We start from the raw sequence: 16,278 nt of genomic DNA, 5'->3' as shown, positions 1-16,278 counted from the left end.
AAAAAACAAGAGAAATGTAAAAATGTTTATAACTAGCTCAAGTCAGCATCCTCATCTGGAACTGGCCAAGTCTAATTCAAGATGCTTTTCATGCCACCGTGTTTGCCAGCTACCTCTTAGGCTAAGCCATTTGCAGTGATTCAAGAGTTCAACTCTGTGTTAGAAAAAGAAAGGCATTTCTTGTGGAATATTGTTAAAAGCTGAGCCAAGTTTTTTCTCATTTAATATTACTTACTTGAATCCACTCTCTTTCATAGTATTTTCTGCAGCATTATTCCTTCTTGTTACGTTTATCTTTACTCATTTGAGAGGTTTTTCACTGCATTACCTGACTTAAAATGATGTCGTGTTCAAGGCTAAAATTAAGGAGTTTTGAAAACCTGGGTGTTCTGATTGTCACTAGTGCAGAGATTAGGTATAGTGGACTGAGTGCTTTGAAAGGGAGCTTTGTATCCACTTACTAGCTTTTCTTATCTTCATAAAAATGACAAAGAATCAAATAATTTTAAAAATACAAAAAAGTTTAATTGAAAACTACTTTTCCATGCATGTTGCAGTCATTCCTTATGGGTAAACATTGCATAAAACATTGTAACTACACCCACAACATTCATTCTTATTAGATGAATATGGTTTTTTATACTAACTCTGCATGGTAAGTGAATAATTTCTGTCTTAAATTCTACATTTTTCCTCTGTGGTTACAACCAAAATTATACAGATTCCCTGTGTGGAATTATATCCCAAACTACTTTCCCCCAAGGTATTTTTAAACTTTTCGCCTAAATGATGTGCATTATTTTAATTACAGCACATAACAATTATCTGGAAGCTATTGGTTATTATGTCAGTCCGAGGTGCCACTTAAGTCCTTTTCTTTTCACAATTAACAAAATAATTGTTTCAAAGGCAGGCAGGGATATGAACCCCAATCAAATCCTAGCAGGCCTGTCATTACCGTAGCAGGGGAAAGCGAAGGAGCAGGTCCCTCCCCGGGTGAAGGCATCAGGAAGAAACGGTGGTTGTATTTGTTTTGGCAGGGTGAGGCTGTCGTGAGCCCAAAGTCCCAGCCAAAACCAAGTAAGCTTTGAGTTGACTTGAGCCATTTCTCAAATGTTTTTGTGAACTCTCGCTTTTTTTTTTTTTTTTATTCCCCATATTGTTTTAATAATACTTCTCAGTGCTGGGAACATCACACCAGATCTTCCATGTTTTGGGATTATTTGTGAAAGGTTTTCTCATCAGCTAATAGCCATTATTTCAAAAAATCTTCATTGGTTGAGTTAAAGTCTGAGCTCAGATGTGTGATCACATAAGGGAAAATTCCGTGGAGACTTGGAGTGGAACGAAGCCCCCTCCTTAATACTTTTGTCTAACATATGTCACTGTATTAAAAATAATTACTTTGGTTCCTTAGAGGGGAAGAGGAAGGTGTTTTTTTTTTTAAACTTGGAATTCTATATTGAGTAGGCAAATAAACTCCTGAGATTGCTTTCATTTGAAAGGGCTATTTTAAATGGTACCTTTTACTTGAATGTTGGCCAGTTTAATTTAGATTATTGCTTCTGACAATTAACCTCGTGTTGGGCTGCACTTGTCTCATTAGCAATGTGGCGAGTGATGAACTTGGATTCATGAGGGCTCAGCTCTCACCTGGGAAACTCACCCACCAGGGCTGCACCACTGCTCTGACAGTTAACAAATCCACGTAAAAGCTGTCCGTGGGGGGCTGGGGCTGGAGGATTAAACAAACACATTAGTAATCTTACCAAATTCATTGAATAGTTTTGCCAGGAGAGAAAGTTAAACAGCAGAGGAGGCATGGGCATGAGATTTAAAAATATGTTGTTTCGAGGTGATCTGGTTTTGATATTTTCCTTTTTCAACTTTTTCTAGTTTGAGACAGAATTTCTCCTTCAAAATTTATCTGCTTTAAAAACAAGTTTTTAAATAAAAAGGGAATAGACTGATAGGGAGTAAGGATAGGGCTAAATAATTTAAAGAATAAAATTCTTAAATTCTGTTTGAATGTAATGCTTCATCTGCCAGGAAATGATCAGTTGATTTGTTTTTCATTTAAGCAGAACCAGTTACGCAAGTTGTGGTTTTATGAACTGATTCCCCCTGCTTTTTCTCCCCTGATTTTTATCCACTGAAGCAAAATATCTGTTACTTCCACAATCTACTGATCTGTGTTACACAGGGAATATTCAGAAATAATGTCATCTTTTGGTGGTGATTTGATGAACAAAAGAATTTAAGATAATTTTCTGCAATAGAAATAATGACTTCACCACCTTTGTATAGTTGAAGGCTTCTCATCTAAATATCGTCAGAGAATGACTACTAATGTTCAAACCCCAAGATGAAATACGAAGAATCTTCTGGCATTACTCGGAGAAACAACTGAAAAAAAAAATTTTTTTTCCGAATTTTTTTTCTTCCTATGTTTTTCATTTCTTAGTTATACCAACATGCTGCATACCTGTGTCTAAATATACATACATACATATGAACTGTATAGTGTCCAGAGTAAATACAGATACACATATCTTTATATGTAGGAAGGGGGAAAAGTGTTAATCCCTTAAAGTAAGTGTTTTATTTTCTCCTTTTAGTTTAAATTCACTTTGCATTTTATTATATCGGCTCCCTACAAATACTTTACTACTTTTGCTGTGAAAATCAGTAAGGGGAGCATGATTTAAACGGACTGCTCTGTTCTCTCCCATTATGTGGCTATGCATATATTTGCAGCCACTTAAAAGGTATTATACATGTTATTTAGAAATAGTTATTCCATTGAATATTTAATAATGTATACATGAAAACTGATCCAGAAGAGACTATATGAAAAAAGATTTGCTCTGGCAGTAAAGTGGGTTATTTTAGTGGAAAAACGAAATCTTTTTTTCTCCTTGACTGCAGGGAGAGATGGGTCTGTGCAGCCGGCCAGTTAAATGGGTAGCCCATATGTGCACAGTGAAGAAAGCTAACGCTGAGGTGCAAATGTGACTGGCAGAGATTGCCCATGCCTACCTGCCGTGGTCCTTTCTCATCTACAAGGGCAGCTTCGCCCTGCCCTGGGAGCTTGCACTTTTGTGTATTCTGGGCTGCCCTGCTCTGCATGGGCTGAGTGAGCGTGCCTGGTGGTGGGTACCCTTGGGCACAGCTCTTGTGGAGCTGGCATCCCTTGCTCATCCCAGTAGACTAGACCCACGGCAGCCTCTAGTGATCTCCTCTTCCTCTTGTTTATAAATTTGAGTAAAATGCACAGTAAGAAGATGGGAAGAAAAGTAATGACTCAAGCTAAATAGAGTAAGTTGTTGCCTTGGGGGTAGGAGGAGGGGACATTAGAGGTTTGTGGTCTGGAGATTTATTCCTGTAGAGCTGGGAGGTGGCTGGCTGTCATTCAGAGACGGGAGCAGTGTGGCGTGGGTGTGAGGAGGAAGGCGACAGTGATGTGGCCCTGGAGGGGCGGGTGAGCAGGCACTGCCCAGCAGAGCTGCTTGCCACAAGGGATTCTCATCCAGGGTTGAAAGCATCTTATAGACTGTGACGAATCTGAGCTCTGTTTTAGCAGGAAATAAAACCTGTTCATTTATTTGCAAGCTAAAAATTAAAACTATTTTCTTTGTACAGAAGGAGGCCTAAAAGGCTGGCAGCAAGGTTGACACCATTTTCTGGCTAGGGCAGTTGTTGTTGGAGGGTTCTGCTGTCTGACTGAGGCTGAGGGAGAGTGTGCATCATTCTTGCCCATCAGCCTGCCAAGTCTACCTATCTGTCATGAGATACGGCACTGCAAATTCCCTTTCCCTACTGGCAGAAAACACCTCAGCCACCATAACAGCATAATTTTGCAGTTCTACCAAGATCTCTCTAAAGTTTTGGTTGTGACATTTAGTTACATTTGCTAATATTTTCCTTCAATATAAAAATTATTGAAAAGATGCTTCCGGTATGACATTCCTTTTATTTAAACAGGGCACATGCAGGCTCACGACACAGCTAATGGAATGTGAAGCCTTTTGTACACTACATACCTGGATAACAGCTGGCTTAAGTCCTTAATATCTTGAAATTGGTACCTCCGTTTCATTGCTATTTGTAAAGAGCTTATGTTAGCACAGCCTGAAGACAGAGTATTTTGATTACGAACTGTTATCTTAGTTTCTATAAATTAAGTGTTCTTTAGACATTTCCAGATGAGGGGCCTCCAGATCTTCAGTTCTCTTCTTTGGACGTGCAATGAAAAGCATTTCACCTCAGAGTAGGTAAAGGAGGTAGCAGAGGCGCCAGTATTCTGGGTCACCAGCAATAAAATTACTCCTGATTGTCAAGATTGGGTAGAACTTCATTTTCAGCATGACTTCATTGAACAACTTCTCAAATTTCATGAGAGCAACATGTTTAGTCTAGAACACTATATCTAAAGGAAGCCATTTCTCACAAAATCTTACAGATTCATCCATAATTTATCCATTTCATTTAATATTTAAGATTATTCTCCTAGATTACAATTTTAATGGTGTGGCTTTGACCTTTTACATCTACACCACAGCGGTACCTGATCACACCGACTGGGACCCTTATTGCATGAGCTCTTCAAATGAGTGATTCTGTGATAAACTGTAAACCAGGGCCATCACCAGGGGAACGAGAGCTGTTTTGGTGCTGATAGGCTCCTCTGATTGGATTTTCATCCACTATAAACTCAAATGTGAAAAGGAGAAAGGAGGGTATTTCTGAGGCAGTGGATTTTTCCAGGTGGATGTGCATTATGATGGGTGTTTGGTCCTCACCTAAAGTGCTGCCAATCAAAAAGGCAGGCAGAAAAGCTGAGCTGCCTCTACACAGAGAGCTACAGACCTGAAGAAGTGCTGGAGCATCCCATATGGTGGATGTGCTGCATCACCTCTTTACTCCATATACTCTTTTTTGGTTTCCTTCTTTTTTTTTTTTAACTGATTAGAAAAAGAAGAAATTTCAAATGGTTTTGAAGTCTGAATTATTTTAGCATTTTAGGCATCTCAGACTTTTGGGATAATTCTTTAGTACTAAAGTTTCTGCTTACTCAGTCTTTATTTCTTTGCAGTTTATACCTGTCTTAAGACCTGCAGTACGAAACAACCAATAATACTCCCTGTCTCCAAATGAACAACAGACTTTGGGGGAGTAAAATAGACTTTCATTAAGATGCAGATACCCACAGTGCAACCCACGTCCCACCACCTGAGCGAGTGCCAAGAGCAGGGAATAGTTACTGGCTGTGGGAGATGACAGTGTCGGCAGAAACCAGATTGAGGCTTTTCCTCCAGGGTGACCTTTGAAATCAATCAGATTGTGAAAATGATAAACCTCCCAAAGCCACCTCTTTGTCTTGTGCTTGCTGTGCTAGTAGTGCTCCCTCAGTGCTGAGGTTTACTCTGGTTCCCTGTGCAAGTTAAGGAGAGGAGCATACATCTGGATTATTGGAGGGTCATTCCGCGTATTCTTTCGGGAATGCATGTGCATGCAATGTCTTCATCTTCCTACATAAGACTTTGGGAAGTACTGTTATGTGTATCTTATTATCTCCTTTACTGTGATGTTATTAGTTGAAATCCCTAGTCAATTACTGTGTATTTGCGGTACAGAGGAGAACACTGGCAGCGGGATAGGCTGTACCTTGTGGTGAAATGGCATCTTTGCTAGATTGCAGAGATTTTCTAGTATTGGTACCATGTTCTGAATAAGGCATCATCCCAGTGTATCTTTGTTTAATGATATTCCCCAGAACTGTGAATGAGCCTCTGGATTCCTTTTCTGCTTACACACATGTAGAAGCTGTGCATACGTGGGCCTAAGATACCTGGGGCTTTGGGAGATGATTAGGAATGACAATCTTTCCCCCCTCTTTTCTTGACATATCAGCGTGGGGGATTTTTTGGCTCTTTGCATTTGAACATGAGATAGAGTTTAGGAAAGAGTAAGAAGTGGTGAGAGCACTGAGCTCTGGAGGAATAGGGTTCTGGTACGGAAATTGATTTAGTATAGGAGTGTTGGTATTAAACAACAGTTTCTTACACCAGAAGACCCATCGTTGGGGCTGTTGTGATAACCTATCTCTTAAGGTGTCTGCAGTGCTACCAAAAAAAAAAAAAAAAGGCCTGAGAGTGCTGGTGTTCCATCTTCCAGCTTGGTGGGTTGTGACGCAGTGTGAGCTACTTACTGGACGATGGATCTCAGGAGGTTCTAGAGCTCTCCACCATCTCATGAGGGTGTTTGCAGTGCCACCAATGCTTGAGACTATGGAGTCTTGCAGTGTCTGATGGTGTCCCTTAAACTCCCAACCTGGTTTTGGCTGGGATAGTGTTATTTTTCTTCATAGCAGCTCCACAATTTCTATGTGCTGTGATTACACGAGAATCTTAGCTGCTATGTAAAGAAGCAGTAAACTTCTGGAAATGCTTCAAAGCATGACGTGTGTGTGCTCAAACCTCGAGATCCAAAAAGTGAATAACTCTTTCCAGTCTTTGCCATGTGCACAGAAATTTATAATTCAAATTAAAAATATAGTTCTTTCTGTCTTTCTATCTTTTGGTCTTTCGTTCACAAACTGACTAACGTGGAGATGAAAATGCTAACAGGATCCAAAAAGGATCCGGTGGCTTTGTAAGAAAATAGGTTCAGTTCTAGGAAGATGTGGGCTAAGAAAACAAATCTGGGTTCATCTCAGCATAATGTGGGCTCATCAACAGTACAAGGGAAAACTGTTTTTTCTGAGTCTGGTAGCAGTTCCTGCTTGCTCTGAGTCATCTCCTCTAGTGGTGAACTACAGTCTTTTTTTTCTCCTTTGTTTTCTGTTGATAGGAAATGTAGCATAGTTCAGTAACCAGCAAAGCTTTATTTAGACTTGTCAGAAATGCAGAATTGTTTTGCTCTTCCTGGGAAGAAAAGAGGGAGATGAGGAACCTGAGAATCAGGTTATCAACTGAAATGAGTCTCAGTGAAGGAAAAATTTTTATTGAATTTAATTGAATTTATCTGAATTTACAATGCTGCCCAAATTAGGGACTAGGATTATTAAAATGTATTTTGAAAAGAAATATTGCAACCTTAAAGATACTATTCTTTGTCTCTCCCTAGTAGATCAGTTTGTAAGGGAAGGGTAAGGTTTGATCCATTGCCTTTTACCCATTTGTGAGCTACGAGGGAGACCTGAGCCTAAAGATCAACAAACCCTCAGTCTTTGGTCTATTGTGTATTCTTTATTATATGTGTGCATGCACATTTACATATGGATAATTTTGCTTCCTTACAATTTTTTAATATAAAAATGCTAGAATACAAGTCTTACCTCCTTCGTTAACTGTTTAATGGTGGATCTAGTTCTTAACTGGATGTCATTAAAGATAGTAGGATCAAGCCTATGGACATTGTTTCGTCTTGTATGGATCTGGATGTGCTCTTACAATAATGCAGCTACAGAGAGCAAAGGACTTCTGAGCCAAACTGCATCTTCACATATTGCATTCATGTTGAATTAGTGGAAGCAGTCGTTGTTTGGGGTTTTCAGCAAAGTCCTCAATCCCTCTCTTTCCTTAGCAATACATGCTTTTCTATCCTGCTAGTTAGATGCTGTCCTACTAGTTCTTCAGTTGTTCATGTTGTTTTTTTTCATGGAAGTCAAGAACTGAATGTCTGGTGGGAGGAAAGAAAAGACAGAAGGCAAGCCAAAAGTAGTAATTTAGTGAAAAAACGTTCTGCTAGTCTTTATACAGTGTAAGGAAAACCCCAAAAGACACAAATCTTAAACTAAAAAGATTAAGCTGTTAAACTACATAGGCCAGAATATGAATCTGCATTCAGTTTAGGGGGTTGTTTGTGCAGCACAGCATGCTGTGTGTCCTTATTTTTCTTTGGACTTGAGACCCATGAATTTTCAAATCTACTGCTAGCTGACTCAACACAAAGATAGTTGGCTACTGTATGTCTGCAGTCTGAGCCAGACTTTCTGTGCTCTCGGTAGCTGTGTTACTGTGAGTAGGCAGGATATTCAGATTCATACAAGGCCAAACAATGTCCGTAGGCTTAATTCTAAGCCTATTAGACTCTACAATGTCCTATTAGCAATGCTCTTTTATAACCTTTAAAATGTGTTTTATGTATTCAGTTGCAATGCCATGTTACTGTGCTTTTTTCCTGCTCAGTGGACTGTCTTCCTGTGCGAAGCTTACAGGCAAGCATTGAAGCTGGGTGAATTGAAGGAGTCTGTGGCACTGGCTTCTTTTTAAAAACAGATACAGGTTTTTCCCCAAAGAAGGAAAACATCTTCTGTCTCTTCCTCTCTTCTCCATTCAAAAACATGATAATACAAAATCCAAGAAAGGCTTCTGGAGGGTGGGGGGACCAAAGGCTGTCTGCCGGGATGCCTTGTTCTCCCTGCTGGAGGTGTCATGAGGTGGGTTGTGTTGGTGGCGTTGGGCTGGCAGGAAGCTGACAAAGAGGGCTGGAAAACAAATGTTTCTGTAAAGTTCTGGGCCTTTTACTCATGTGCAGCCCCTGGTAGGTCATGAGGTGGCAATACAGTCACCAAGTCCAGAATTTGGGGCGAGATGATCCAGGCATTGTTTGTGGCTGTTAAAGAAACATGTGCAGTGGAGAAAAGCACCACCTGTTGAGTACACTTGCATTCATGTTTCTTAGCAACTGAGGCAAATACACTAAAGCCCCGATTTTCAGCCTCTAAGGCTAAGGTGGAAGCACGTTACAGGTCCCCACTAGCAGTATCGGCCTATGTAGGCTCTCTGGGAGGCACTAAATTATAGACAGGAGCTGTGGTCCCAGCGCCAGGCTGGGGGATGGCAGAGAAGCAGCCAGGGTTTTGCCAGGGAGCCTGGGACTCAGAGGCAGCTGCTGTCCAAAGCAAAAGGAACAGCAGTGGTTTTAAGATGGCAAAGCAAACCTCCAGGCATGGGAGCAGCTAAGGTATCAGCTTCGATCAGGGAATAGGCTCAGTTGTGACACTCCTGGTCTGGATTTCAAAGGCATTCAGCAGCCACTGCTCCCTGGGAGGAGGCACAGCCTTTGCTCCTGTGCAGCTGAGCAAGCTCAAGCGTTCCCAGGATTGAGCTGGGAAGGATCTGACCATAAGAGTACAGGTTGCCCAAAAGACAGTAATTTCATGCAAAAACGGGGAGGGCGCCGTGCTTTGGGCTTTATGTGAGGATGCTGTTAGTGAAGGAGTGTGTGCTGCAATCCTATGGGCATTTGGGCTACTGAATAATACTGCTGAGAAAAGTAGCCCTGGTGTGATGGTGACTCTCAGGAGAGGACAGCCTGGTGGAGGGTAAAGCTGAGCACCGGGCTGACAGGGTTATGAAGGGCAACGGCTAAGAGCTGTTTAGTATCTTGGATGCAGTAGCCTCTCTGTCATGAGTTTTCATGACTGAAAAGAGTTTGTTTGCATGCCATGGAAGTGATGCTTGGAGTGGTTCTCTCAAACAAAAAAGAGAAAAAGAGGACTTCCTTCTCTTAATTCATGTATTACTTCTTGCTGTCCAAGGTAAGCGCAGACTTATCCCAAAAATGGCAAAAGGGAGATGTTATGCAGGGCTAAATGTGGTTTTCCTCAATGGAGGTAATAGTTTTAAAAGTAATACAGAAAACGTAAAAAATACTTGGTTTTAGAATATTGTGTACCTCCTTTGCTTCCTCACCCTTCCATTTATTTGTGGTATTCATGTTCTATCATATAACAGTTTTAAAAATAATCCCCTGAAGTAAATAACATCGACCTTTTTTTTTTTTCCTGTTTCCTTACCAATTATTGGCTGTTTTTTCAGGCAGAATAGGGGGTTGGAAAATTAAATAAAGACTTCCAAAATAACAAGCTCCAGAAAATTTTATTTAATTTGTGGGTTCATTCTGTTCTCCCCACCCCCCTTTTTTAAGAAGATCTTTATTAATTTAGTCTAGTAACTTAGTGCCTATATTAAATTAATCTTATAAAAGTCAGGGTCCTCACATAACGCTTCCCAAATGTGAAGCAGCATCTATTACATGAGGCACAGTCTTTTTACTGTAAAATGTAAACCCGATATGTAGAATTACAAGGCATCAAACTGTTTGGTGTGTGTTATTTAAGTCAAATACTTGAGTACAGTCATGCTGGAGGAAAGGAATGGGCAACACTAGCGTTCAAAAAATTAAAAACTCAAACCGAGCTTCATATATCAAAGCGATTTTCATCTGTGAAAGTACTCTGAAGTTCAGCAATTAAACCTTGTAACACTAACAGTCTTCCTATTGATAGTTACTCACATCCATGTTTCTGTAAACATTTTAATATATAATCATGTAAATATCATATATAATCATGTAAATTCATATCTATATTGAAGTCCGTGTATTAATACAGATGTGCAAGCCAGAAAGGCTAGATATGAGTGTTTAAATTGACCAGCTCATAGATGTGTTGTTGCACCATAAAATTTCGTCCTGTAAACCGCCATTGGTAGACATAGTTTATGACAGCATTTTAAAGCAGCACTAGCAAAGACCTTCAGCAACAGCAGTACAAGGGGCTTTGCGCTGCCAGAGCTTTGGGTAGCTCCGCCGCGCCTTCCCCTTGGGTGAAGGTCACCCTTTTGTGCAGAGCCCTGAAGTTGCGCAAGTCTTACGAGCTGGGGTGGAGTGTTCGTCATTCAGGGAGTGTGGGTGTTCCTGTTGATTTGTGGATGTGTACATCACAGTGTAACCACATAGTTTATTCCTGTTCTCTCACTGAATTATTTATTATGGACCGAAATGAGGAACGAGGGGGATTCTTTTGTATTGGCATAAACATAGGATTATGTTCATTGTGTGCTTTCAGTCACTAAATCACCGATATGTCAATTGGCATAATACAGTCTACCTCACAGGGATGTTACAAAGCTTAATTAATTAATGTTTTTTGAGTGCTTTGGGATCCTCTGATGAAAGGCGCTTTAGAAGTGCAGGGGAGGATTATGCTGATTATTTCCCCCATCTATTACCCTAATATGTCACTGATTGAAATTCAATGGAGTAATATGGGCACCCTTATAATGATGGGCAAAGGCAGTATAATATTTTTTAAATTTCCCTAAGAGCTAGAAAAGGCAGCTCAATAATATAATACAAAAATTAATATAATCAGGGGTTTTTTTAATTGTTCCCATTGCTTTTTTCTCCTTTCTGCTTGAAGTCATTCCCTTTGCTGGATTAACAACAATAACTACAAATTATGCCTTTATGTTGTTACAGTTTGATGATATACTGCAGCCAGGGTACAGGTTAGAAACACAGGCTGAGTTATTATGTACCGCAGGGTAGTGATTTCCTGCAAACTGATTTATGGATAAATAAGTCTATGTACTTATTACATGGGACAGGCAGTTTTTAATTTCTGTAACAAAGCACAGCTGAACAAAGGAAAATTACATGCTATAGCATAGGGACAAGACACCTCTGAAGAGGATAAACAGATGCAATCAACATCACAAGAGCCTACCCATCTTGTAGGGGGGCCCTGCCAGTAGTGGCTGATAGATAAATGGCTTGATGGTCCCGGCAGCGGGGGTTTTATTGAGTGTTCATTGAGGTCTTTCATTTGGAGTTGTAAAAAGAATCAAAGTGTTTGGGTGCTAATGCTAATCTGCAGTTTCTCCTGAGTTTCTGTTGTGTTGGTAAGAGCTGCTGTTAGAAAGTAAGATGTTTAAACAAAATTATTTGATTGAACTCACAGCACGGCAGCAGATGTTGCTTGTGTTCTTCACCCAGCCTTGCGTTTGCAGTCAGCCACTCTTGGGCAGCAATGCTGTGATGCAGGGAGGTGAACGCTAGGACACCTAGTACAGCTCTGGAATGCCACAGCCATGTGAGGCATGGCTCTGGTCTGGTATAACTCTGCAGATTCGAATTTGCTCAGTGCATTTTGAAGGAGTAAATGTAGCCCAGGAGATCTTATGCTGGGTTGGGCACTGCGTATTCCCTCAGCCTTTCTGAAGCTCACATAAACACTGTGGTGTTTGCTGTGTCTGACTGTACAGGCACATGTTCTTGCCTGAGCTGGATGTAACTTGTGCTGCCACAGCCTGCATGTTAGTGTTAGTGGAGCTGTAGCGTAAGAAACGAGCTTTGCACTTCTCCAGTTTCCAGCCTGACTGCCTGTCAGTCCGCAAGGACAGCTATTAAAAAAAGTTCTGCTTTAACACCTCACCCTATGTGAGTCTCAGCAGGTTACATTTGCTTATGCTGTAGCAAATGAGAGGTTTTGGTGTGCATCAGGGATTCAAATGGTTTGTCTGCTTAGTGTTGACAAGCGCTTTTCTTAACGATGTTTGGTAAAGAATCTATTCTCTGCTATCCTTCTTCTTTCCCTTTAGCCAAAGAACACAAAATTCCTTCTCTTTCCCCCTCTGTATGTATTTGGGCAAGTGTTACTCATGATATATTTTGTAGCTGTCTCCAGAAAAATGTTGAGGTGGGGGTGGTGATGCTAATGGGAACTTCCAAAATGTCCTTCATTTGATCCCGTGAGTTAATTTTAACCCTAGCAGATTAGCATTTTAAATAAGTTGCATTAATCCTGCGTTACCTACCTACAAGTATCCATTTAAGATGTAACTCAGTTATGCTCATAACTCGTGAAAGGTGAAATAAGTAGTCTAGCCATGGTGGGAGCAGTTTGTGAAGGGAGGCATTGACAGCATGAGGTGTGTTCTGGTCCTGTTTGCTCTCTTTAGCTGCAAAAAAGAATTTGGAAAATGCCCCATTTTAAGAGTTTGATTTTACAGGAGTGAGGTATTGAAGTGTCCATGGGATGCTCCAGTAATTCTCATGGGACTATCCAGATAAAAAGTTAACTATGCAGGTGACTGGGAAATGCAGGACCCGGACCTCATTCTGTTTATGACCAAGAAGTGTCATAGCTAGACTATATATTCTAAACCCCAGGTGTGGCATTCTTAGAATGAGTGTACTGTATGGCTGTCTTTCTGTTTGCAAAGACAAATGAGGCCTCTAGCCCATATAGGTAAATAATTTTCTGGGACAGCATAAGCTACATAATAATGAAAAGGGTTTGCCAGCTTAGCTGTATTTTTCTGGGAAAAAAAAGCTTTTTGCCTTTTGCTGTTGTTATGCTCCTGATTAACTTAGTTATTCTAGAAGTCTGCTTTAGCCCCCAACCTTGCATCCATTCAGTTCACATCTCACTAGAGTGAAGTCCCAGGAATAATCCCAGTGCTTTGGATGCATCACTCTTCCAGGTGATACTGTAAAAGAAAGGTCATGAAGATCCTGTGTCAAGTTCTGCTAGGTATAGAGGTCAGCCATGATGTAGCTGGTCAAGCCTTCTGTTCAATGCATTGTTCCGCTCTGACTTGTGTAGTTACCACTTTCTTCTCCAAAGGAGCTGCATTTTAAATTAAACTAAACTGAAAGCGCCCTAGCAGGGTGGCACATCATTGGCCTAAGTGGAACACCAGCAGTGAATTGCAGTGGTTGTTATGTATGAACCTGACACGCGAGCTCACAGAAGTTTGCTGCTAGTGTGTTCTGGCATTCTTGTGGGTGAAGGGAGTTATGTAAATTTTAAACTAGGTTGCTTTGTCTTTTTTCCCTATCTGCATTTTGATGAAGCTGAAGCTTAAACTTAATAAAAGACCTGTCTGGAGGAGGACATGCCATTCAAGAACCAACCGCCAGTGTGGATAGAGAATCTCTTCTAAAACACATTTTGAAAAAAAAAAAAAAAATCTTTTGAGAAAATTGTTTGCTCCGTTTATTGTCTTTAATTGACTAACTGGCCCGGGCTGCATTCAGCCATTTCTAGATGAGTTCTTGAGAGCTGTTCTAGTGTATGGCCATTTCCTGAGTGTGTGCAAGCTTTGAAATCTGTTGAACTTTCCCTTCAGAAAAACTCTTACAGGAAAAGAGTCCCAAAGGATCAGTGATACAGGAAGGAGAAGCAGACTCATTAACAGGAGAGTTTTGTGAACTCATGAAAGACGTGCTTTCAGATTTCCTGAGCAGTCTGATCTGCTGTGCATTATCTACACATAATTTTGAGAAGGTCTGGAGCTGACAGAGGAGTGATATTCCTGGAGCAGTAGTATATTCTTTAATAACACAGTGACCTTTGCTTATTCCTGTACCTACTCCCAAGTCTCAGTTGTGGTAGGATAAAAGCTCAGTCAGACTAGTTAAAGTGATTTCTTTAAAGGCCTGAGCTGTACCATTTGGAGTCAATGAGAGGAACAATAAAAAACGTGTATGTGGAAGTGACTCCTTGCTACCAGGCTGTTATCTTGGGATTGCTGTTACACTAGAAACACTGAGTCTGGGATGAGAAGGGGCCTTTTTAAGGGGGAAAATTTTGGTCCACTCAGATGTTACTGAAGAGTCATTCAGAGATGTCTTCTAGCACGCGGAGAATACGTTTGCTTAACAAGCTGGCATCATCTTCCCAAGTGCAGCCCTAGAGTTGCCTTAAGTACAGTGTTGGTGCCATGAAATAAACCACCTGTGAAGTCTGCTGAGGAGCTGGATGGAAACCATGGCTTCTGGCTATCATTTGGACCAGCTTAATGCGCTCTGGAAAAAAAAATTTCACACGTCATATCACACCGGCTGAAAAAATACCGTACATCAGCAGTGCTGTAACACAGAGTAAAGGACTCGCAGCAGGTGTTAACGTGCAGAGGCACGGAGCATTATGGTAACACCTGTGTTTGTCTAAATCCAGCCAGAACAATTTCCTCTCCAGTTGTAGAGGAGGATTAAAAAAAAAAAAAAAAAAATCAATCTACCTAACTTCCAGTAGTAGCAGACATTTCCTATAAAGCAATTTGCGTAGTATTTCCCATGGTGCGCTCTGGCTGCACTGTGGTTTTTCTCTTTAAACTTTTTTAGTCTGGGGACACCTTTGGTAACTTCAGTGACCCCCAGCCATCTCTTTGTCTCTCGCCAGCGCTGCCAGGCCCGAGCAGTTGCAGATGGTGTGCTCTCTGAGTGCTTTCCTTAATTGAATGAAAAATAAAGCCTCTTGTAAAATATTACCAATTTAGATGTGACTTATGGGGCACATATGATGCTTATTTTTTCAATTACATGAAAACTTGGCATGGTTAAACATAGGAAGCCAAGTGTTCTGTGAAGCTGGTATGGATTTCTGGATTTTGAGGTGATTTTGCTTTAAATTATTATGTAGCAGAAGGGGGTGAAGGAAGTCAGCAGCTAAACTGTGTTTTCCCAGCATGTATTTCACTCAGTGGACCCTTGATGCTCATTTCATGACTAATATATGCTGCACTATATGCATTTCTTGTTGTCACCAGAGATAACATTAAGTAAACTATCCCCTTAAGAAAAACAGCTTTTCTTGGCAAGTGGAATGTGACTCAAGGAGCCAGCACTGGAGACATACGGTGCTGTGAATGAGTGCTGTGTGTTACTCTACTGGATCTGAGTCCAGGCACTATTTATACTGCAGCATATTCAGCACCAGATTGTTAAATCTTAATACTGAAACAGTGCATCATTTAAATGTTTTTGTTCTGTTTATGTCCCATTTTCAAGCATTGGATATCAAGCAACACTTACTAACTTTTTGTTTCATTTGGACAAGATCTCCCCTTGCCAAAAGCTTTCTAATCTGCTCTTGAAATATTAGCCTGTCTACCAGCATGTTACAGTGAAACTTTGTGCCGCTGAGGATGAACTAGGTCACTTCCAGTTTCTTTCAGTATGTGGTGATAGAATACCTTGCAAAGCAATAAGTCAATGGTAAATGCAAAGATTTAAGTGCTAGAGAAAAGGAGTAGTACTAAAATTATTTCCTTTTCAACCTGTGTAGGAATGGGGAAAAAAATATTCCGTAGCAGTTATTTCATGGACTCATAAGCATTGTGTTCTGTTGTTTTCTCTGTGCGAGAACCTCTGTTTCACTGTTTCAGAGGTGGTACTTACTTTATGATCATGTTTGGGAGATCAGGGTAAAAGGCCTTTGCCATTTATTTCAGTTTGGTTAGTTCCAGAGCTGGTGAAGAACTGCGAGGAGAAAGTGAGGAGGGGAGGGTTGAAGTTTCTTTGCATTACAGCATCCTTCCAGAAACCCAAGGAGGGTTCTTGGAGCTCCTGTTACCACAAAGGAAGTAGTTTTCTCGTGTGTTAGTGTATTTCGGGCAGTAGAGTTTACAGATGGTCTTTTTGAAGATCAAAAAGTATATAAGCAGACCTCAAAAGGCATCAGTTTAAATGGGAGTCTTG

General features: G+C 40.7%; 1 protein-coding gene across 2 annotated transcripts in view; it reads left to right on the top strand.

Annotated features, from left to right (window-relative positions):
• The window catches only part of SATB2 (SATB homeobox 2), a 137,880-nt gene that overhangs the window by 43,492 nt on the left and 78,110 nt on the right, over positions 1 to 16,278 (top strand). The gene's annotated exons all lie outside the window — the stretch shown is intronic.

Source organism: Harpia harpyja, chromosome 7 (assembly GCF_026419915.1).
Source record: "Harpia harpyja isolate bHarHar1 chromosome 7, bHarHar1 primary haplotype, whole genome shotgun sequence".
NCBI lineage: Eukaryota > Metazoa > Chordata > Aves > Accipitriformes > Accipitridae > Harpia > Harpia harpyja.
Note: the sequence above shows the minus strand (reverse complement) of the source record. Positions and strands in the feature narration are given on the sequence as shown.